A 25,587-nucleotide genomic window follows, 5' to 3' on the forward strand; every position below is an offset into this window, starting at 1 on the left:
TAATTATTATCACAAACAGTGAAAAAAATTCCTATAAGATGGTCACAATATATCAGAGTAAGAATTTTTTATAATCGACATTGTCCTTTTTCTGGTATTCTAAATGAAATAATCAGGAACAATCATCGGCTGCCTCCCATGTGCTCAGTACTGAGAGAAAAAAGAGAGAAGTAAAATTTATTCCCTAATTAACACTTTGACAATACTTTATTTCCCACATGGATTTATACATACATGCTTCTTTATGCTTCATATGATGAAACCTCTCATATCACAACAGTCACTTTTATATTTTCATTGTGTTTTTATAATAGGATACTTTTGTTATCAACTGTCAGCAGCAGGATCATGAACCATGATTGAAAGGTGAAAGCAATATGGGATTTGTAAAAACCTGAGCTGTTTCATTCAATATCAGTATGACTTTGGGGAAATTACTTAACTGAATTTTAGGTTTCTCAATTGTAAGACAGATAATACTGCTTATTTCACACAGCTGTTATGAGCATCAGCTCAAATTATAAATATAAAAGAACTGACAAAATTAAAGGTCTATGTAAGTGTTAGCTAACACTATCACTACGCCTTCTGTGGTAAACTGCCTAGACGGTATGGGAAATTGAGGGTTAGAAGATCCACATCAAGACTGCCAATGAAGATTGGCCTCAGAGAAGGCCAAACTCCAGGAGTACCCTGAGGCCTGTAATCCAGCTGGAGTAACGAATCTGGAGCCATGAGCACAGTTCTAGTCAGAGGGCACACAGGTCATGAGCAGAGCCAGTACATAGAACATGACTCCATGAATCAGCAGATATTGACACTGGGGCAAATGTATGACATAGTGTGTCAATGCCTTATTTATTCCAGGTCAAGGCTAACTAGATCCACTTTGCAGAGTCTCATAAACAGCTGCTGAAAAACTTTTGATTATAAAAGAGCTTGATAGTATCCCTCTAAAAATGACCAGATTATTTAAATCACACACATAGAAAAACTTCTGGAATTCTGGCCTAAATGACAATCATTCAAATCATGAATGAATTTGGGGTATGAAAAAAGAAAAGTGATGATACTGAACGGTGTGGTTTTCACTAATGAGTAACTGACTAAATAGCCTAGATAATTTCAATAAATAAAAGAATGCATCTGCAAAGAATATTGGTTTTGGTTAGGATGCTTTGGTTCTAATTGCAAGCTTGTCACTAACAAATCATGTTACTTTGGCTAATTCTGTTTAACTTATTTTTTAAGGTCTAATTCCAAATGTGTAGATAATATTAAAATGACACTAATTATTTTAATGAGTATCTTTTTTGGGCACTTATAAACATTGTATTCAATGTGTACAATAATTTTGAAAGGTAGTTACCATTCCATTTAAAATGAGAAAATGGAGCTAAAGAGGTCAAATAATTACTCAGAGTCAAGCAGGTAAAGGGTGAAGCCAGGATTCCAGCCATAACATGCCTTCTTCCAAAGACTACATAATTTTTGTTTTTCAAAACATGATTTTCTCAAGACTTTTTCAACCTTAAAATTTTATAAGACAAATGTTTAATCAAATACAATGAGTATAAATATAAATTCCAGGTTCTATTAAGTACTGTATCAAAGATTAGTTATGAGATCCTGAAAAAACCACTAAGCACCTCCCTGTTTCACTTGTAAAACCATTTAAATAAAGATAATTCATGCTACTAATTATCTCACAAGATGTAGGAAGTAAAAAGTGATTATGGCCTTGAAGACACAAAGAATATGGCTAACAATATAATGACCTATCATATGTCTAAGAAAACTCTTGAGACTTCTTGAAGTTAAAAAAAAATCATACTTTTAAAGCTCTATGTATGACTTAATAATAAAGATTATCAGATGGGGATTGAAGTAAATTTCTTTCATTGGTAAATAAAATGCACATCCTAATATCATTCATTTTCCAGTCCATTACTGCTGCTTCTTAATACCATTGCCTGGTTTCTAAAAGAAATTCCTTAGAAGGACATTTATCTAAAAATACCTAAGGAATAAAGCTTAAGGAAGAGAGAATGAACATCCTGCTACTTGACATTAATCCCATTAACTCTGAGTACCTAACAGACGGCTCTGGCATTATTCCTAACTGGAAGACACTGAAGTTAAAGCACCAGGTTTTAAAGTTAATGGGAGTTGCAAAACTGAAAACACTGTATGTCAACTTGATAATATGCCCCTAAGTTATTTTTCATGGATAGTGCCGTTCTTCTGTTTAATGAAGAGTTAAAGCATGTGCAGTAATTCCTTATTTTCACAATATTCTTTCTGACAATAAAGATAACAACTATGAGAACAGTTTTTAGCTGGCTAAACCTGATGTACTGGTTTTGTTAATAAAAAATTCATGACAATTAATGAAATGGATCTATTAAGACAGTCCCCCAAAGTAGTACAGCTGCCCCACCTACAAATGAACTTCTCATGACCTATATTATTCAGAAAGAACTGTAGTAACTTGCATTAAAAATTGTTGGATACAAAAGGTTCAAACCAAATCAAAGCATTACTCAGAAGCTGGCAAGATACTTCAAGTGAAGAATGCTTGATATGGCCACCTTTAATCAAGTTTTCATTTGTTGTTCATACCCATAAAACTATTTCTATAATTGATGCTTTTCTACTATATTAAATTTTAAAAAATGCAACACTTAAAAATCATTTTAAGATATTAATAAGTAACACTTGGCTGAGTCCCAGATTTCACACTTTGTTATTAGAACTGCATTGAAAAGAGAGACTTTTTAGTAGCCATATCTCTTTCTTTTCATCTCAAATCCTTAATGGTCAAGTGCTAGGCAAAGAGAATAAACAAAAGAACCTTAAGGCTCATAATGATTTCTTTGATACATTTTTGGCAAATACAATTTAGCAGAACATTTACTTTCTACAGGTTCCCCCTTAAAAATAATCCTTTAAGTCATACTTTGATTTTAAAAATCAATTGGATGTCAATTCTTTCTCTATCATAAATGTATTTCTTCATTAAACAATCCTATGATCATGAGAGAGAATCAGCTCCATTTCCATGTGTAAGAATCACAGTTATAAAGAAAAGTTCATTGTTTAAGAATAACAGACCCACCCGAAATGGCATGTGAATGTGTTGTCCATGATAAGAATATGCAAACCTTTTGATGTACAATCTTTTCTAAACCAAAAAAGCCTCATCATATTTGAGACTATCTTTCATTTATAAATAAAAAGTTATTTTTTAAAATTCTCAAAAAAACACAAGTAGAAGAAACACTGGCTTCTGACACTTAATAAGGCCATCTCAATACCTGCCTTCTTTCTCTTCCACAAATGTTAGTTGAGCACCTACATCGATGTGCAAGACAGTGGAGATAAGGTACAGAGATGAAGTAGAGGGTGATACAAAGGTGAACAAGGAAGAAGCTTAACTTGTACAAAGTAGCTAATATTGCCCTGGGGAAGAGGTGTCAAGAACTCCATAGAAAATACCAATCTTGATGAATAAATGTGATGTAGATCTTAAAAATAAATGTTTAGAATAATTTGAGTAGAGGAAACAAATAATATTCCTATTTAAAAACTATAATATTAAGACTGCATTAACTTTATAAATACAATTGTAATACCACTTTATTAAATTTTTAAGTGAATACAGAATATTTTACATTATCAGGGTACAAGACTTCTTAAAAAATTTTTTAATCCATAGACAACTTATTCTATGCTAGGAAATGAAATGCTACTTAAAAACAATGAGGAAATACTTTATTTCCTCCATAAAAAATAGATATGACTTTATATTTATACAGTATTTCAAAAACATTCATAAAAAAGACTTGAAATCAAGTTGAAGAAATTTCTAAGTCCATGTATCAGAAATTTAAGGATGAAAGAATCTGTCCAGAAAGTATAACATCTGGCTATTAGGATACCAGAAAGAGATACACCAAGGGGAAAAACGAAAGAGAAAACTATCAAATAATATTAAGGAAAATTTCTCAGAGATGAAAGCCAAAGATCTTCAAGTTGCAAGCATCTATAAGTGGAGATCACAGTAAATGAAGGAAGATCCATTCTCAGATACCTCCTTATCAGATTTCAGAATACCAAACTGAAAAAAACACTGAGATTAAAAAAATTACCTTCCATGAGAAAAAGTCTACAAAGAAGATTGATTCATTCTGAAATCAGTTACTAGAAGCAAGAAAAGAGAAAGAATAACATCTTAAAAGTTTTGAAAGGATGTAATGTTAAAATATGAATTCTATATTCAGAAAACTTCTCTGTTTGGAAATTTCTTGAAGGGGAAATAAAGCAAGAAAGAAGATACAGAATCCAAGACACAGCAAAACCAATGCAGAAGAGAAGACAAATCCTAGGATGACAACTGTGCAGCAGACTGGAGAGCCACACACAGGTCCAGATTGCAATAGGGAGATGGACTGCCCTGATGTAAAGGGAGACCTCATAAAACAGAAATTAAGAGTGACAGGATGGGAAGAGCTGAAATAATGATGCACAAGATCCAAGAAAAAGAAAGGTGGCTGGGCAAGGTGGCTCAGGCCTGTTATCCCAGCACTCTGGGAGACCAAGGATGGCAAATCAGTTGAGGTCAGGAGTTCGAGATGAGCCTGGCCAGTATGGTGAAACCCTGTCTCTACTAAAAATACAAAAATTAGCCAGGCATGGTGGCGCACGCCTGTAGTCCCAGGTACTCGGAAGGCTGAGTTAGGAGAATCACTTAAACCCAGGAGGCAAAAGTTGCAGTGAGCTGAGATCGCACCACTGCACTCCAGCCTGGGCAACAGAGTGACACTGTCTCAAAAAAAAAAAAAAAAAAAAGTAATCGGAAATTTCAGGCAGGATAAAAAAAAATCGGTACAAGAAAGTCATGGCTCAAGTAAGAAAAAAACCCCCAAATATGGTCCAATTTTAAGTACTCGGTTAAGTATTTTAAAAATCCTTTTGTCTTGATCCAAAGAACATTCTATTTGGCACAGGGTTGACAAATACAATCCAAAGGAAAGGAAAGGAGCTATAATTTTAGAATACCACATGGCTAGCATGGTCAGCAATATTGCTTCTTACTTTTCAAAACTTAACATCAATTTGTATTAAAGCAATGAATAATTTCATTACTAATTCCACTGAAGGACAGGTGAATGATAAAAATCAAATTCATCATCTCCATTCAGTTTGCTAAATACTTTTCAGAACTATTTGCGACAATATAAATTCTTTACAGATTTATATGTTTTCTACAAGTCTACATTATGTCAATGTTTATACTCATAAATATAATTACTTATAATCTGAGTGTATGTAGGTTTTATTTAAGTACTTTTTAGAAATTATTTTGTGGACTGTCTCTGCCAAAGATTTCTTCCTTTTTTTTTTTTTTTTTTTTTTTACTGGTAATATCAACTGCAGAACTTAACAGGGAGGTTAAAAGAAAATGGAAAAAGCTATTGATTCTTAGAAATGCCTTTGACATGGCAAAAATTTTAGTAACCTGTCTGATCAAGTACCGATGTATGGAATGTAAAAAACACTTCTCAAGTGACAGAAGGAAGAATGTGATCTTGCTGCCATTCACTTCTTTGTTGGCATAAACCAGAAATTATTTTAAGGTAGTTCTTGAGAAGATACAAAGAGTCAAAAATGAGTTAGAAATGTTTGAAGAGTTATGTACAAATAAATACCTGAAAAACTGAAACTTGAAGACATAAAAGAAACTGTCTGTCATGGAATTTGAACACATTATATGTTCACCAGAAAATATTAATTAATGCGAAAACTATGAGTGACCTCCATACATATGAAAGAGTCAGCAGAGTGCTGATTTTGAAATTTGAGATTGTTTTGTTTTTTAGTATAATTAACAGTATAAAGTAAGACTTTTAGTTCTCTAAGATCTTTAAAAGTTTCTCTCCCCTTGCACTCTCTTGCTTAACCCCACCTCATTGATTTTAAAAGACAACAGCACAGCAAACGATGACATTAACTTCTTTGTAAAGATTTTTCAGACTTTATGCTATGGAACAAAGTGAACTGTTAAGACTTTGAAAACTGGGCCGGGCGCGGTGGCTCAAGCCTGTAATCCCAGCACTTTGGGAGGCCGAGACGGGCGGATCACGAGGTCAGGAGATCGAGACCATCCTGGCTAACACGGTGAAACCCCATCTCTACTAAAAAATACAAAAAACTAGCCGGGCGATAGCCGGGCGAGGTGGCGGGCGCCTGTAGTCCCAGCTACTCCGGAGGCTGAGGCAGGAGAATGGCGTAAACCCGGGAGGCGGAGCTTGCAGTGAGCCGAGATCCGCCCACTGCACTCCAGCCTGGGCGACAGAGCAAGACTCCGTCTCAAAAAAAAAAAAAAAAAAAAAAAAAGACTTTGAAAACTGCTAGTTTCATTTTTTTGCTAGCTGTAATTATTTATTGGCAAATAAAACAATCCTTCAAGAAGAAAAAAAGTCAATAAATAAATATAGTTTGGCAAGTAAAAAGAATTTTGCTACGTATTAGAACCTATTTAAAATAACATCAATGAAAACAAACAGGATTTCTTGCTAGTGATACTGTGGGCACTTTACAAATAAACTACTACAAATACCAGTTTCAAACTAAGTAGCATGTACAGGACATATTGATTCACATTTCCTACTTCAGATTCTGTACTGCCTTCTGCAATGATCTCTATACTCCTGCATTAGCCCACACTGGCTATGGCTGCTAGTGCTATAGTGCAGAGACTCCCCTTTAAAGGAAGATTGGCAGGTATTGAAGGGTTATAAAGGACTATTAGCACCTAACTGGGGTTTTCTCACTAGTGCAGTGACTGAAGTAACAATTATGAAACACAGTTTTGGAGAGAAATATTTTTGTTTTGGTTGGTCAGACTATTTATTTCTGTCTTTAAGAGCATATCCAGTTTGCAGCCCTGTAATGAGAGGTACTCAAAAGTATGCAGTCTTTCTGCTTGTTTTATAAAATTAGTCAAGAGTCCTGAACTTTGGCTTCAATCTTGCTCTTCTGTGTCAATGGCCAAGTCATCTGATCTCTTTAGTTCACCTACCAACATTCATAACTGCCTACCTACCCATACATTAAAAAGATAGGTACCAATATTTTCTAAGTTCTTTGAGCAAAATAAAAGTCACATTACATCTATATTATTAAAAAAAAAAAACAGCTGACTGGAATTAAAGTATTTAAGATAAATGTATAAGTCACGTTGACTCTAGCTGCCAGTGGGAGTAAAATGCAAATGAGCACTATCAACAAATAGCATTGAATTATCTACAGTCACATATCATTGTTCTGCCTCTTGTTCCTCTATTTAAATTTAACATGTTCTTATTCTTACAGTTTCTAATACATACAAACGCAATGACACAAAGAAATATCTGTGAAGCTATAAAGCATTTCAGCGCCTGGTGAGTGCCTCAGGGAGCTATGATTGGAAAGCTACCCAGATTGACACAGTAAAATGAGGGAACTAGAACCAGTCTAATTTGGTTATATCTTTTTGAAGATAAAACATAAAAGTTCGCCTCCTAAAAGTGTGATGGGCATCTTTCACTGAAATTAGATTCAGAAACTAGGAGAACTAGAGTGTAGTTGTTTATTATTATACAAACCATTACTTCGCACCTACTATCAGCCAGATAGTATATTAGGTGTAGGAATAAAAAGTAAAATAAGAAAAAGCAACTGTCATGGTAATATTTGTGAAGGATGTGAGGTTAGGGTTAATGTTAATTTTTTGCATATAATTGTTTACATATCCACTTGTTTTATCACTACTTTTTGAATGGTGGCCTTTTCCCTATGAATTGCCGTGTCTTCATTGTTGAAGATAAACTGACCATATATGTGTAGGATTCTTTTATCCTCCAGATCTATATGTACATTTACCTTTTCACTAATATCAATGTCTTGATATCTGTGACTTTACAGAATGTATCTTGAAATCAGGTATTCCTCCAACTGTGTCTTTTATAAAATTGCTTTGGCAATTCTAATCATTTGCATTTTTACATAAATTTTAGAATTAGCTTGTCAATATCTACAGTAAACACAAATGTAATTTTTATTAGGATAATATATAGCCTACAGATCAATTTGGAGAGAATTCATATCACAGCAATATTGAGTGTTCCCATTTATGAACACTACGTAATTCTCCTTACATGGGTCTTCCATAATTGTTTTCAGCAATCTGTAGTTTTCAGAGTACAGTGTTAAATTCATCCTTAAATTTCTCATAATTTTGTATGCAACCTTTAAAATGTTACTAGAATAAGTTAATTCAGATCAATATGTAAAAATCAATTGTATTTCCATATATTAGCAATGAACAATTAGAAAAGGAAATTTAAAAGTTCAGTTTCTTTTAAAGAATCCACAGGAATCCTTAGGATGTGTACAACACATCATCAGCAAATAAAAGCAGCTTTATTTTTCCAATTTTTAATAATTATCCATTCCTACAGAAAGTTGAAGTGAGAAGATCATCCTTGCTTTGTTCTTGATCTTACATAGAAATCATTGAGCCTTTGTCATTAAATATAATAGCTCTAAATTTTCTCCTAATGTTCTTTATCAGTCAGACTGAAAAACTGAATGGGTTTTGAATTTCATCACATGCTTTTTCTGCATCCTCTGAAATGATTATTTTCTCTCCCTTTTTCTGTTAACATGGTAAATTACATTGATTTTCAGATGTTAAACCAACCTTGCATTGCCACCTTTAGCATTGCAGTACCCTTTATATATGCTGTTGGATTTGGTTTGCTAGTTTTTGTAGAGGGTTTTTGTTTTTTTTTGAGCCCATCATCATGAAGGACTTTGGCCTCAGTTTTCATTTCTTGTAATGCCCTCATCTGGTTTTCATACTAATGTAAAACAGATGTTATTGACTGAGTTGGGAAGTGTTCCATCCTCTATTATGTTCTGAAAATGTTTGTATTAAGACTGTTATTATGTCTTCCTTAGATGGTTGACAAAACTCACCATGAAGACACTTGGGCCTGAAGTTTCTCTGCAAACTGTTTTAAATTATGAATTCAATTCCTCCTTCTCTCCCTCCTCCTTCTTCTTCTCTCATTTTTTTTCCTTTTTTTTTTTTTTTTTTTTGAGACAGTCTCTCTGTCACCCAGGCTGCAGTGCAGTGGTGTAATCGCAACTCACTGCAGTCTCGACCTCTTGGGCTCAAGCAATCCTCCCACTTCAGCCTCCCCAGTAGCTGGAACTATAGGTACACACCACCATGCCTAGCTAATTTTTTAAATTTTTAGTAGAGATAGGGTCTCACTGTGTTTCCCAGACTGGTCTCAAACTCCTGGCCTAAAGCTCCTCCGGCTTTGGACTTCAATTTCTTCAATGGATATTGAACTGTTCAGAGTTTCTATTTCTTTTCATGTACACTAAGGATTTATTTCTAGACTCCCAATTCTATTCAATTACAAAATGTCTATTCTTATGCTAATACCACATTATTTTGATTAGTGTAGCTTTGCAGTAAGCTGTGAAATCAAGAGGTGTGATTCTGCCTCCTTTGCTCTTTTTTTCAAGATCAGTTTGGCTATTCCGGATTTCTTTCATTTCCATATGAACTTTAGAATTAGAATTCAATTTCTACAAAGAAGTTAGCTAGCATTCTGAGAAATTTCATTGAATTTGTAGATTCTTATCATCTTAACAGTATAAAGTCTTCTGATCCATGAACACAGATGTTTTCCCACTTATTTAGATCTTCTTTAATTTCTTTAACCATGTATTTGTCATTTTCAAAGCATAAGTTTTTGCGATAATTTTCTTACATTTATTCCAAAGTATTTTATTCTTTTTGATGCTATTGCAAAGGTTATTTTCTTCTTTTTTAATGGTACCTTCAGTAACAATTTTTTAAAATTTTTATTTATTTATTTTTATAATTTCAGCTTCTATTTTAGATTTGGGAGTACATGTGCAGGTTTAATGAGCTTTTGATAAAATTCAACATCACTTCAGGATAAAAAATCATCAACAAACTAGGCATCAAAGGAACATAACTCAAGATAATAAGAACCATCTATGACAAACCCACAGCCAACATCATACTGAATGGGCAAAAAGTGGAATCATTCCCCTTGAAAACTGGAACAAGACAAGGATGTCCACTCTCATCATTCTTATTCAACATTGTCCTGGAAGTCCTAGTCAGAGCAATCAGGTAAGAGAAAGAAATAAAAGACATTTTAATAGGAAAAGAAGAAGTCAAACCATCTCTCTTTGTTGATAATATGATTATATACCTAGAAAACCCTAAAGACTCTTTGAAAAGGCTCCTGGAAGTAATCAACAACTTCGCTAAAGTTTCAGGATACAAAATCAATGTACAACAATTGGTAGCATTTCTGTACACCAATAACATCCAGCTGACAGCCAAATCCAGAATGCAATTCCATTTACAATAGCCACACACACACACACACACACACACACACACACACACACATCCTAAAGTAGAATTAGAAGGAAATTTTTTCAACCTATAAAAGGGTATCTATGAAAAATCCACAGGGGTGGGGCATGGTGGCTTACACCTGCAATCCCAGCATAATAGGTGGCCAAGATCTCTACAAGGGGAACTACAAAACACAGAAGAAAGATATTGTAGCTGACACAAACAAATGGAAGAACATCCCATGCTCATTGATCAGAAGAATTAATATTATTAAAATGACCATGCTACCCAAAGAAATCTGCAGATTCAACGCAGGCCCTATCAAAATACCAACATCATTTTTCATAGAATTGGGAAAAACAATCCTAAAATTCTTATGAAACCAAAAGAGAGTCTGAATAACTAAAGTAATCCTAAGCAAAAAACCCCAAAAAAACAAAAAACAAAACAAAACTAGAGGCTTTTCTACAGTACATTATGTTACTTGACTTCAAATTATACTACAAGGCTATATCAGAAATAGACACACAGATCAATGGAACAGAATAGAAAACTCAGAAATAAAGCCACATATTTACAGCCAACTGATCTTTGACAAAATTGACACTAATGTACACTGGAGAAGAGATGCCCTTTTTAATAAATGGTGCTGGGAAAACTGGATTGCCATATGCAGAAGAAACTGGACCCTTATCTCTCACCATATAGAAAACACAACTCAAGATGGATTAAATACTTAAATGTGAGGCCTAAAACTATAAAAATCCTGGAAGAAAACCTAGGGAAAACTCTTCTGTTCACTGGCCTAGGCAAATAATTCATGACTAAGATCTCAAAAGCACAAACAACAACAACAACAGCATAGACAAATGGGACTTGATTGAATTAAAAAGCTTCTGCACAACATAAGAAATAATCAACAAAGTGAACAGACAACCTGAAGAATGGGAGAAAATATTTGAAAAATATGCATCTGGCAAGGGTAAGAAACTCACATAACAACAGCAAAACTAAATAATCCCATTAAAAAGTGGCAGTTGATAAGAATAGACATTTTTTTCAAAAGAAGACATACAAATAGCCAATAGGTGTATGAATAAATGCTCAACATCACCACTCATCAGAGAAATGCAAATTAAAATCTCAATGAGACATTCTTATTGACACCACTCAGAATGGCCATTATTAGAAAGTCAGAAAATAACATGCTGGTGTGTTGGCAGACATAAGTGAACTCATACACTATTGGTGGGAATGTAAATTAGGACAATCTCTGTGGAAAACAGTATGGAGATTTCTCAAAGAACTTAAGACAGAACTACTATTTGATCCAGCAGTCCTACTACTTGGTACCTACCCAAAGGAAAAGAAATCATTACATTGCACTCGTATGTTTATCATAGCATAATCCACAATGGCAAAGATATGGAATCAACCTATGTGTCCATCACAGATAACTGGGTGAAGAAAATATGGTGTATATATACACAATGGAATACTACACAGCTATAAAAAAGAATGAAATCATGTTTTTTGGGGGCAAAATGAATGGAATTGGAGGTCATTATCTTCAGTGAAAGAAGCCAGACACAGAAAGACAAATATTGCATGTTCTCATTCATAACTGGGTGCTAAAAAATGTATACCCATGGACATAGAGAGCGGAATGATAGACAATAGAGACTCAGAAAGGTGAGGGGGTGCAATGGGGGTAGATAATGATAAATTACTTAATGGCTACAATGTACATTATTCAGGTGATGGATACCCTAAAAGCCTTGATCTGACCCTCACTTAATTTGTGCATGTAATGAAACTGTACTTGTGCCACATAAATTTATATAATAAAAATGTATATATGTCAATTGCAATGTGGATTTTATTTAAATCTTTATTAACACAAATTAGTAAGACATTATGACATGAAACAATTGGAAGTTTTAGCACTGAGTGGGTATTTGATGATATTAAGAAATTATTGTTAGCCCAGGTGTAGTGGCTCATGCCTGTAATCCTAACACTTTGGGAGGCTGAGCTGGAAGAAGCACTTGAGCCCAGGAGTTCAAGACCAGAAGGATAACATAGTGAGACCTTGTCTTCACACACAAAAAACCCCAACAAATTAGCCAGGCATGGTGGCGTGAGCTTGTAGTCCTAGCTATTCAGGAGACTGAGCCTTGGAGGGGGAGGCTACAGTGAGCTGTGACTGCACCACAGAACTCCAGCCTGAGCAACAGAGCAAGACCCTGTCTCAAAAAAATAAATTTATTAAATAAAATATATTATTGTTAAATTGTTTTTAAGTATGTTAATGGTATTGTGATTATGCTAAAATAAGAGTCCTTATCTTTTAGATGATACATACTGAAATATTTGTAAGTAAAGTAACATCATATATGTGATTTACCTTAAAATAATACCAGAGAGTGGGGGCATATGCATGAGAGTGTGGATGAAATCTGATTGACTAGGGGTTGATGTTTTCAGGGGCAAGTGATGCGTACATGCAGAGTTCATTCTGTAGGCTTTTGTATATGTCCCAAATTCTCCATAATAAGCTTTTCAAAAATGTATTTAGGCTTTTAAGATGCTTTAAATTTTATATAAAGTATTGAAGCATTTCTTTTGAGTATAAGTTTAATTTTTAATGCTTCAAAGAATAGGCTCTATATTCCCAAGGCTCTCCAGGAAACACAGAATAAAAACTAAATGCATGTTAACAATAAAATTCCTGCAATTTTCTCTTAATTCCATAATATAACACAGTATGTTCATTAAACCTCTACTTTTCCTTATTCTGTTCTTCCAGGCTAGAATGCCCTCTTCCTCCTTCTCTCTATCAGAGCCTTATTGGTTCATATACTTCAATTCTCAAGTATTCCATAAAATCTTGTGAAATTTATTCAAGCCTAGAAGAATCTCTCCCTTCTGTGACTTGCTATGGAAGTGTCCAAGTATTTCATTTAACAGCACATAGTAATGTATGTTCATTTTTAGTATATATTTTTTTCTCCAGTTAATTATAATCTATTTTAAGGTAGCAATTGCATCTTATCCTCTGTTAACTCTATGTTTCACAAAAGTCTGCACAGTCTTTAGTACACAGCAGGCTCTTAACAAATTCATATACAACTGAAAATAGCTATTTGGTTAATGGTTACTACTAAATATGATTGTTGTTAGGTTAGTGATTGTGCTACAGCATAGATAAAACAATAATATTAACACTACAACATACTAATAAACATAAACTATTATGATTATATGGATAAAATTGCTGTTAGGCACAGTATTTAGTTTTTGTAGTTTAACATATGATATAATGCTAGAGCTTAAAGGTTCAAAAAAAATCAGTGGTAGTCTATAAATCCAGACATCAACTGTGGTTGTAATTTGTACAGTTTGGTTGAACATAGACAAAGACTGTTAAACTCCAAAGCAGGTCAGATTCTTTTACCGCATTAACCGGCCTTTAACATGGTCTCAGTGATGTGTTTTGTGCAATAAACATGTCAGGCATATCCAAATCAGGGAAATAATGCTGAAGTACCAGTTTTGCTTCAGCAGTATTTCTGAGGGAGGCAAGGGTAGAGGAAGGGGTCCAGTAGTAAAGTAAAAGGCCCAGCTATCAGGAGGATTAGGTAATATTTATGCCTCTGTCAATGGCCTTAATGTAACCTAGGGGATGTTAGTTTTCTCTCTGTTTCAGTTTTCTTCTCTCCAAAAACGGATGATGCCTTACAAGGATGTTGAAGGGATTAAATAACATATGTATCAAACTCCAAGATACAAGATAGAAAGAATTACAAACATAGCTTTAAAAATTATATCTGTATTTTCTGGGGTAAAAATTTTAACACAAAACATTGAAGAAAATGTTATTATTTTGAATTTGTACTCTTTGGAAAACATGTTTTTCATAGGTTGGGGAAAAGTGATGAAATTATTAGATTTCTATTTCTCAATATATTTTGAACATTAAAATGTTGCTGTGTGAATAAACAACTCCTGAAAACAAACTGTTAATCAAAAAGGGCCAAATCCAAGTTCAAGCATGCCATTTTGACAACATATTTTTTAAATGCCTCACAAGAAAAAAATCAACCATCTTAACTACAGTAAAAACTTGTTCCTAAAGAAAAATCAAATGATTGCATATTGTGTTCACAAAATATTGCATTTAAAGTCTAAAATGCTGAAAAAAGTTATAAATGTATTGACAGATTCTCAAAAAAGAGCTAATGATAACAATAAAAACTCAACATAGGGATTACAATAATGGGTTACCTTGGGTACACCTAAGTGTACCCAAGTACTGTATAAAGCATTGTATATGCATTATTTGATTTGGTTATTCTAAAACAATGATATGAGGCAGGTATAATTACAATTCTTATTTTGCAGGTCAGGAAATTGAGGCTTTGAGAGGTTAATTACCTGTAGATGGTCACTCAGCTAGAAAGTCACAATCTGCACCATCTGTCTTACTGTGGTGTTAGCTCTCAATTAAAACACTGTATCATACATAAGAATGAATGGAAAACAAAAGTTTTACAAGTGAAAAGGTGAACGAAGACCTAATGAAAGTGGATTTAGAAATATATGATGTTTTCTTCATTATTAATTATAATTTAAGTCAACAATGTGTCCAACTTTCTAGGACAAAATCTCAATTCTCACCTTTTTTCATATAATTTTTTCAAAAATTTTTATTTTTTATAGTTTAGAACAGCTAACCAAGCTTGACAGGACAACTAAACTTTCCATGGGTTAAAATAAATGAAAATCTTGATCAGATTAACATTGAATAAAACTAAACTAAAAAACCAGTCCCTATCTCTAGGCTTTTGAACTTCCTGATTGCTTTACACAGTAACTGAATATTGTTTAATTGTGATTCAATCAGAACCAGGAAGTTTTAGAAGATATTTGGGGAATAACTGGAACTACATTAATAGAATACTGATTGTCATAAAACGCTTTTAAGCCTGAAGAGAACCAGACATACTATACAACAACATTTAAAGCTTAACAGCTAAACAGAATAGTAAATTAAACCTTAATAAATTCATAAGTTTCACAAATATTTTAGGTTTGGAATAGTCAGTGGGGCACAATATTTTTATACTGAACTGGCTTATAAAATAATATTTTTGAAATGTTGGGGAAAACATTCAGTCAAGTCTATTTTGACCCTTGCAAACTTGTAAATCATTTAAACTTTAGAGAACTAGTTCATGATTTAAAGAATGAAAACTCTAGCTACCTCACATATAATTGAATCTGGAATATTTACACATTTAAATGCCTAACTATAGGTAAACATTTATCCTTTTGGGAGAGGGCCAGGTGGAAGGGCCTCATGGCAAAATAACAACGTTAAGTCCCGGATATCTGACTGTACTGCCAGTGCCACCCAGTCTTAAAAATACTGCTGGATCGTCATCATCATCCTTAGTCAATATTTACTAAGCTTTTTATGACAGCAGTGGCATTAGAAAGTTTATAGAAATCAAAACTAGCTTAAAGATCTCAGTTTATTAGATCTTGTACTGTATGTTTAACATTTATTGTTTTTGCAATTAATGAATCAGAATGTCCTGAACAAAGGTCTTCAATTATAAGCTATTATTTTCATTTGCCAAAATTTTTAACTAGTTTAGATTCAGTAAAAAACTTTAATTCATTTATTAATGCATATGTGTCATGTAAAGAAAAAGAAAACACCTATAATTAAAATATACTAAATAAACCTAATTAAACTGAGTGAAATTTATTGAAATATGAAGGAATTCTCTCCTCTCATTATCATTTCTGACTACAGCTAATGTTCACAGTATTGAATTATTTTAAAAAGGCACCCTCTTCATCTCTAACCAGTCACAGAACCCTGTTTCTATATCAAGTTGAAGAAGAATGTTACGTTAATAGTTCTTTTAAAGTTGGTAGTATTTTTTTTAACATCTTATTTTACTTTTAAAAAGTGCTTGAAATACTGCCATGTAAAATACCTTCAAAAACAGTTAAAAATATTTGGCAAACATATAATGTAAGTGAAGGTATCATTTATATGTATATTTTACATAACACAGGTGAATAAAGTCTACTCTGGAATTTAATTCCCTTATAAATCCTGCCTTTTGTAAAGCACAACACTAATAAAATCTATTTAAAAAATTAATCACATTGTCATAAATAGATATACCAAAACATGGATCAGTTTTTCATTATCAATTCTAAGCACTAAGCTTAATTTGTGCAGGTTACCACGCATGAGTCTTTTCAAAACTTACAAACTCATTGATATAATATACAAAAGTAATACATGTACATAAAAAATTTTAAAATTCAAACACTTTATTAGGGTATGAAAGGAAAGTTAAAGTCTTCTCTCACTTACCATGGATGTAAGAAATCTGACTGTTAGACTCAGTATCACTTCCCAGGCAACCTGCTGTTAAATTTCTAATGTATCACAATGGTTAAGCACATACGTATATTAGTACATACTCACTCATTCAAAACACTTATTGAGCATCAAAGACGTGCGAAGCAGTGATTCAGGTATAAGATTCAGTAGGAAGAAAAAAACAAAATCCTAAAGGACAATCCATAAACACAGTACAGTGTCGTGTAAGCATGTCTATTATGAAAAAAAATAATAATAAAGCAGGGTAACAAATAGAGTGATGTAGTAACAGGGTACGCTATTTTAGATAGTGTGATCTTGTGATATTGAAGCAGAAAGTTGAACAAAGTAAAGGAACAGACTCATGTGACATTCTGGGGGTAGAACACTCCAGGCAGAGAAAACACATGGCAGGGCGCTGGGATGGGAGCACACCTAGAATATTTGAGTTATTAAGGGACCTCGTGTGGCTAGAGTGAACCAAGAGGAGAAACATGTTAAGAAATAAGGTTAGAGAGGTAGCCAGGGGCTACAGTATATGTATATGTGTACAAACATCCATTTTATAAGTAATATCACAACACACATTTGGGGTCATAAAATTAAATACGTACAAGGTCGAGGAGGATGACTTTAAATTCACAAAGTAGGTGGAATAGAAAGTGGTGAAATGGCAAGTGCATGCCTCTTTTAGAGAGGGTAATTTTTACTTACCCCTAGTCAATTGTTGAAATGCATGAGTGATGGTTAATTTCATGTGTCAACTTGGCTAGGCTATGGTAATGAGATATTTGGTCAAACAGCAATCTAGATGCTGCTGTGAAGGGATTTTGTGTTTTTTTTTGTTTTGTTTTTGTTTTGCTGTGATTAACATGTTTAATTAGTAGACTCTGAGTAAAACAGACTGCCTCTATAATTATGAGTAGACCTTATCCTATCAGTGGAAGACTGAGGTCCCCTAAGGAGGAAGAAATTCTGCATCTTGAGACTCAAGGCCACAACATCTGCTAAGTGCAGTGACTCACATCTGTAATCCCAACACTGGGAAGTTGAGGTGAGAGGACTGCTAGAGCTCAGGAGTTCAAGATTAGCCTGGGCATCATAGTGAGACCTTGTCTCTATTTTTTTTTTTTTTAATTAGTGCTCACCTCTGGCACATATACTAAAATTAGAACCATACAGAGAAGACTAGCATGGCCCCTGTGTAAGGATGACAGGCAAGTTCGTGAAGCATTCCATATTTTTGGGAGAAAACTTTTGCAATCTATCCATCTAACAAGGGCTAATATCCAGAACCGACAAGGAACTTAAACAAATTTACAAGAAAAAAAAACCTCATCAAAAAATGGGCAAAGGACATGAACAGACACTTCTCAAAAGAAGACACTTATGTGGCCAACAAATATATGAAAAGAAGCTCATCATCACTGGTCATTAGAGAAATGCAAATCCCACAGTCAGATACCATCTCACACCGGTTAGAATGGCGATCATTAAAAAGACAGGAAACAACAGATACTGGAGAGGATGTGGAGAAATAGGAACACTTTTACACTGTTGGTGGGAGTGTAAATTAGTTCAACCATTTTGGAAAACAGTGTGGTGATTCCTCTAGGATCTAGAACCAGAAATACCATTTGACCCAGCGATCCCATTACTGCGTATGTACCCAAAGGATTATAAATCATGCTACTATAAAGACATATGCACACCTATGTTTATTGTGGCACTAGTCACAATAGCAAAGACTTGGAACGAACCCAAATGCCCATCAATAATAGACTGGATAAAGAAAATGTAGCACATATACACCATGGAATACAATGCAGCCATAAAGAAGACTGAGTTCAGGGTCGGGTGCGGTGGCTCACGCCTGTAATCCCAGCACTTTGGGAGGCCGAGGCGGGTGATCACGTGAGATAAGGAGTTTGAGACCAGCCTGGCCAACATGGCGAAACCCTGTTTCTACTAAAAATACAAAAATTACCCAGGCATAGTAGCGGGCACCTGTAATCTCAGCTACTCAGGAGGCTGAGGCAGGAGAATCACTTGAACCTGCACTCCAGCCTGGACAACAGATCGAGACTTGGTCTCAAAAAAACAAACAAAAAAGAATGAGTTCATGCCCTTTGCAGGGACATGGATGAAGCTAGAAACCATCATTCTCAGCAAACTAACACCGGAATAGAAAACCAAACACCACATGTTCTCACTCATAAGTGGAAGTTGAACAGTGAGAACACATGGACACAGGGAGGGGACCATCACACACCAGGGCCTGTTGGAGGCTGGGGGGCAAGGGGAGGGATAGCATTAGGAGAAATACCTAATGTAGACAATGGGTTGATGGGTGCAGCAAACCACCATGGCATATGTACACCTGTGTAACAAACTTGCATGTTCTGCACATGTATCCCAGAACTTAATGTATAATTAAAAAAAAAAAAAAAAAAAACTAGGCATGGTGGCAAGTGCCTGTAGTCCCAGCTACTCGGGAGGCTGAAGCAGGAGGATCACTTGAACATGGGAGTTTGAGGCTGCACTGAGCTATGATTGCACCACTGCACTCCAGCCTAGGAAACAGAGTGAGACCCTGACTCAAAAATAACAAATTTTAAAAAGTACATCAACCCTTCACTGGTTTTGCAGCCTGATGGCTTGCCCTGAGATTTTTCAGACTTGCCAGGCCCCACAATTGTTTGAGCCAACTTCTTAAAACAAATCTTTTGCCCTATTTATATACAGTCTATTGATTCTCTTTCTCTGAAGACCCTGAATAATAAACATGTCATACTATAATCCTAAGGGTCCCACATTGCCAGATCTCCTAGATCTCATCTTGGCAATGAATTTAATATATTTTTTCCAATGATATGCACACCAAACAAAGCATCCATGGAAAATATTTTAATTTATTTTTTCATTCTAAGAATAATGCTGCAATGAACACTGGATAATGATATTATTTCCTAAGTTTTTTTTAATTCTAAATTTTAAGAAAGGTAAAATCCAAACAAATGTTTCCAATGATAGTTTTCAAATATGAGCACTGTACGTCTAAAAAAAAAAGAATTTTTTTTTGGTAGGTGATATATTTGCTTTATTATATGGAGACCCCATTTTGACCCACATCCGTGTAAATAACTAACCTACATGCTAGACTAGGTTCATGTCATCTCAAATCATTCATTCATTCACACATTTATCAATGACTTCTCATATGCATTGCACACAAAAAAAACTGTGCAGGAGACACTTTACATCTGAAGAAACTTTCAATCTCGTGTTAAATTTGATTGTTTATTCATTTGTTGATATATATTTACTGAAGTCTTGCTATACATAAAGAACAGAAGCACTAGTAGGGGAATTAAGACACACATTCATAGAACTATTGGACAAGAAAGCATGAGGTATGTATTGCTAGAGAGCCACTGTGAATAACTATGATAGGAATTTTACATATTGAGATCACTTCTAAAGGACAAGATTAGAAAAGGATTAATAGAATAGCTGTTATTTAAATTATGATGCGAAGCCTCAATAAAAATGGGATAGGCAGAGATGGAGTAGTCCAGGAGGAAAAGATGACATATGAGAAAGCACTGAAGTGGGAAATTGTTGGGTGTGTCCATGAAATATTGAACAATCTATTTTGGAAGTGCACATAATAGTCAATTTAGTGTAACAAATACTTGTTGAGCACTTACTATGTGTGAAGCAATATGCCAGTGACACAAATATGAATGAAACTGGGAAGCAAAAAGATGATTGGTGAAATATTAAATTAGAAACAGGGCCAGGTGCGGTGGCTCACGCCTGTAATCCCAGCACTTTGGGAGGCCGAGGTGGGCAGACCACGAGGTCAGGAGATCGAGACCATCCTGGCTAACACGGTGAAACCCCGTTTCTACTAAAATACAAAAAAAAAATTAGCCAGGCATGGTGGCGGGCGCCTGTAGTCCCAGCTACTTGGGAGGTTGAGGCAGGTGAATGGCGTGAACCTGGGAGGCAGAGGTTGCAGTGAACCAAGATCACGCCACTGCACTCCAGCCTGGGCAACAGAGCGAGATTGTCTCAAAAAGAAAAGAAAAGAAAACAAAACAAAACAGAGATGGCAGCAATATTGAGGAAGTTCATGAATGTTACATTAAAGAGTTTGGATTTTATTATATATGTAATGTGGTATTGTTAAATACTATTGATGACTGAATGAGAGGGTGAAAATAAAGTTTCAGGAATCTTAAGAGAAGTAAGGATGGAGAAGACAAGTAAACAAAGTAGCAAAAAAAGCTTGGTCATGAAATTATTCAGGTGTAGTCTAAGTAGGAAAAGGCAAAAGTGACAATGATTGCAAGGAAAAATCTAGCAAAAGTTGGTTAGAAATTAAATTTAAGAAAGCGATGAATCAAAGATTACCTATGTAGGAGGCAACTGCCACCTGTGGACCTATAATAATAGTGATTCTGAGTGCCAAAACCAAGGGAAACACTGCACTTTTAAAATGTAACAAAATATAAAATTATATTTTTCTCAAGCTAATAGAAATAATGTTTAGAAACATCAAATTCCAGGACTTATAATTAGCAAGCCCATTCTAATACAAACTCTCGGTCCTTTGCTAGGCACAACCATTGAGTGACAAAATATTTTGTTAAATGCTCTTAAAAGGAGGTTGAGTCACTTTGTAGAATGACAACTAGCAGTTGAGAGCTATACATGTTGAAATTTAGTTTTATTCTTATAACTTACTGTGTTGAATAAGGCGCAGAAAATCATGAAAACTGATAATGCCAAAAAACGTCCTTCTGGATAGAAAGTTATAGAAGATTTAAATTTACTTCAGTAGCAATAACCTCTTTACTAATTTAATTGCCTTATATCTCAAGACAGCAAAAATTTGTAAGTGATTTTATAAATTACACTTAGTAATATATTTCCTTGGCACAGTGCTTTACAGTTTTCAAAAACATTCAGATATATAATCTCACTGGTTTTCGTATTAAGCAGGTCAGATATTATTGATGTTTACAGGTGAGGCAACCGACATTCAGAAGTTAAGTCACTTAGTAAATGCCATATTCTGTAAGTTGAGAGGAAGAAGAGACGAATGCTTAATAAATATAGTCCAAATCACTGGACATGTAGAAAATGTATACTTTTAGTTTTTTTTTAAACTGTTTTAATTTTATTTTTGTTTTACATTTCAGAGTCACCAATAAATATATACATAGTGACTTGAATAGTGAAGCCAGCTGTAAATTTTTAAATTTAAAGGCCCTGAAAATAGATATAACTTAATGGCATAAAAAGACTGTTTGACTCTAAATGTTACTAAATAAAAATTTAATCTACTTCATATAAAGGGGTAACAAATTTCATAAAATGTGAGAAGTAGAAAAAGCTTCTCACATCAAAATTAAAGAAACTGAAATCTAGCAAAGTTGAAACTTGTCTACAGTAATCAAAAAAAAAAAAATCTGATTAATGCCAAAGATGGAAGTGTAATTCAAGTCTTCTTGTGTTCTTTTTAATCACAGCTGTTGCAGCATGGTACCATAATGTAGCTCCATAAATAGTTAATTATTAGAGAAAACAGAGGTGTGACAAAAATTTTATGTCACTGGGTAGGCCACTTGATTAGAATATACAACTAATGAGGTCAGGATCAAGTGTTCGACCCCACTCTTGATGAGGGATTTGCATTGAGAAAAATACTTCATGTATTTTTAGCTTCATGGCTATAGTTTGCATGCTATAATCACCAGTGACTTTTCTTACCAACTCGTAGTTCCAACCAAGAAAGCATATGGTTCAGTAAAAAACTATCACTACCATTAAAAAAAAAAAAAAAAAAAAAAAACTCATGGATTCTAGTGACAATCAGCAGTATTTCTGATTGTTAAGGATAGTATATACACAGACCAAAAAAAAGTATATAAAGAGAACAGGACCCATACTGAATAAAATTTACTAAAGTAGTACAGAAAAAAATAAAGAATTTTACTTTCTTTTTGAGTATATTTCATCTGGCCTCTATCTTTATGGTTTCTATGACTTTTAAATGTATACTACAAACCCAGTAAGTAGGGTTCATGTTTATCCCACTTTTCACTATGTTAAACACATAAGTATTTCATATAATTATTGTCAAAAAATACTAGTTCAATCATAGGAAACAAACTACCTTAAAAAGTGAAGCATTCTCTTCAACATTTATGTTCTAAAATGTCAAATTTACCATATTCTGAATGGCATTACAAATTCACACATGGAATCACACAAAATACAACAAAAATGTAAAGCACACTGACTGTTGTTAATTATAATATGTATAATAAATCCTATACTACTGCCACCAAACAACAAGGTCTAATTCTTGTCTAAACACTTTAATTTACACTTTCTTTAAGTGAAAGGAAATATAAGGAAGCACTATAAAATCAGCAAACATTGAAACAGGCATTCCCTCAATTAGAAAAGAATTTGTTATTATTATGTCTCCTGAACGTAGGAATGCAGCACTACAGGTTTATAACAACAGGAAAAAAATCATTACTAAATACAAATCTAATCCCTAAAAGTTTAAGATTCTTTCTTGATGGAACTGTCTAGATTTGATTAACGAATGTGTTGCAAATGAATTTAGCATTTGCTATAGCAATCAGGAGGTACTAATATTTAATAATATATGGAATTTATTTTAAATCTTGATATTGTTATTCTTCTCCTGCTATCTTTTCTGTTTTAATGCAAAAGAGCTATCAGCTACAGTGGTAAGTTTATTATCTCTACCCTCCCATCTCACTGGCCACTCCTCCTAACTGCTGAAAGAAACAAAAGGCCAAGGCTTCATTTTCTTAGCACTCAAAATATTCTAAAACTCAAAGGAAACAAACAGAATAAAGAAACTCATAAACCTGTATTTCCATATTTCCATTTTCCTTATTTCCATACAAGGGAATGGAATGTTTTTACCAGCAGTAGCTCTTACACTAAACTCAGAGAAAAAAAAAAAAAAAAGAATGCCAGTATCACTAATTAGTAAAGAAGAAAAAAACTGGGGAGACAGAGTCTCACTCTGTTTCCCAGACTGGAGTACACTGGTGTGATCTCCACCCACGGCAACCTCTGCCTCTTGTGATCAAGTGATCCTCCCACCTCAGTGATCCTCCCACCTCAGCCTCCCGAGTAGCTGGGATTACAGGAACATGTCATGCCTTGCTAATTTTTGTATTTTTTGTAGAGACGGGGTTTGGTCATGTTGCCCAGGCTGGTTTTGAACTCCTGGACTCAAGCGATCCGCCATCCTCCCAAAGTGCTGGGATTACAGGCGTGAGCCACCATGTCCAGCCACTAATTAGTAAAATCAAAGGAAAGGTAGAAGGAAAGCCATCATCATATTTTAATCTGCCCCAAAAACGAAGAGCTGATCATACGTCCTCCATTGTTTTGGCTGTTGGAGAGTTGAGAGTCAGAGTTGAAGCTTTCTCTTTTGCTGCTTCACAGTATACATGCCGGCTGTATTCTGACTCACTCCTGGCTCTAGCTACCTGTTCTAATCCTATATTTTCCTACCCTTATTTTTTCTTAAATATTGGTAAATAACTTTCTCTGACAGTATACATGTATAAATGTATATGTAAATGTAAACTGATTTGGATAGTTGAAAGTATTGCTTGCCAAACATAATCCGTTATCTGAGTTCTGTCTATCTATTTAATCTATCTGAAAATTACGGAGTTAGTTTTAGGTTCCTTCACATAAAAAGGAACCTTTTCATTTCTTCTATAACATAAGAAAATTAGTAGAGAAACCTAATATCTCTATGAATTAGTTGTGTTTGACATACAGATAAGTAAGCATCATTTACTAGGTGTGGAAGAAATACTGTTTACTTTAATTTAAATCAAATTAAAATAGACTTTCAGCTTGCAGGAAACTTAAGCTTGGTTTTTTGGTAATTTCCTCCCCCTTCCTAGAGTTGTACATCACAGGAATCTTTTACTGATCCCATTTAAAATAAATTTCTGTATATCCTCACAGAGCGTGCTCTGTGCCTTTAAAAAATGTGTAGTAAAATGACAACATAAAATTTACTATTTTAACCATTTTATCTGTACAACTTACTGGCAGTAAGTACACTGACAATATTGTACAATTATCACCATTATTCATTTCCACAACTTTTCATCATCCCACTCTGTGTACATCATATAATTCCCCACTCTTATAACTCCCTATTCCCTTTCTTCAACTCTGGGTAACCTCTATTTTATTTTCTGTCTCTGTGAATTTGCCTATTTTAAGTACCTCATATAAGTGGAATCATACAATCTTCGTCTTTCTTATCTGATTTATTTCACTTAGCATAATGTCTTTAGGTTTGTCCATGTTGCAGCATGTATCAGAATTTCATTTGTTTTTGAATAATGAATAGTTGGATAATATTCCATTCTCTGTATATACCACATTTTGTTTATTCATCTGCAGAGGGACACTTGGGTGGTTTCTACCTTTTGGTTAATATGAACAATGCTTTCATAAACACTGGTGTACAGTAACTGCTTGTCCTTACTTTCAATTCTTTTGAGTATATACCTAGGAGTGGGCTTGCTAGATCATATGGTAATTCTATGTTTGACCTTTGAGGGACCACTAAATTGTGTGCTACAGTGACTGCATCAATTTACATTCCCATCAGCAAAGCAGGAAAGTT

The 25,587-nt window shown here is 34.3% G+C and overlaps 1 protein-coding gene and 1 non-coding gene across 4 annotated transcripts in view; one reads left to right on the top strand and one right to left on the bottom strand.

Annotated features, from left to right (window-relative positions):
* MIPOL1 (mirror-image polydactyly 1) overlaps positions 1-25,587 on the bottom strand; it is a 384,568-nt gene that overhangs the window by 118,900 nt on the left and 240,081 nt on the right. The window lies entirely within an intron of this gene.
* On the top strand, positions 18,009-18,113 carry LOC116275983. The gene has a single exon (XR_004185449.1). It is a non-coding gene; the product is annotated as a U6 spliceosomal RNA (small nuclear RNA).

This window comes from Papio anubis, chromosome 7 (genome assembly GCF_008728515.1).
Source record: "Papio anubis isolate 15944 chromosome 7, Panubis1.0, whole genome shotgun sequence".
Classification (NCBI taxonomy): Eukaryota; Metazoa; Chordata; class Mammalia; order Primates; family Cercopithecidae; genus Papio; species Papio anubis.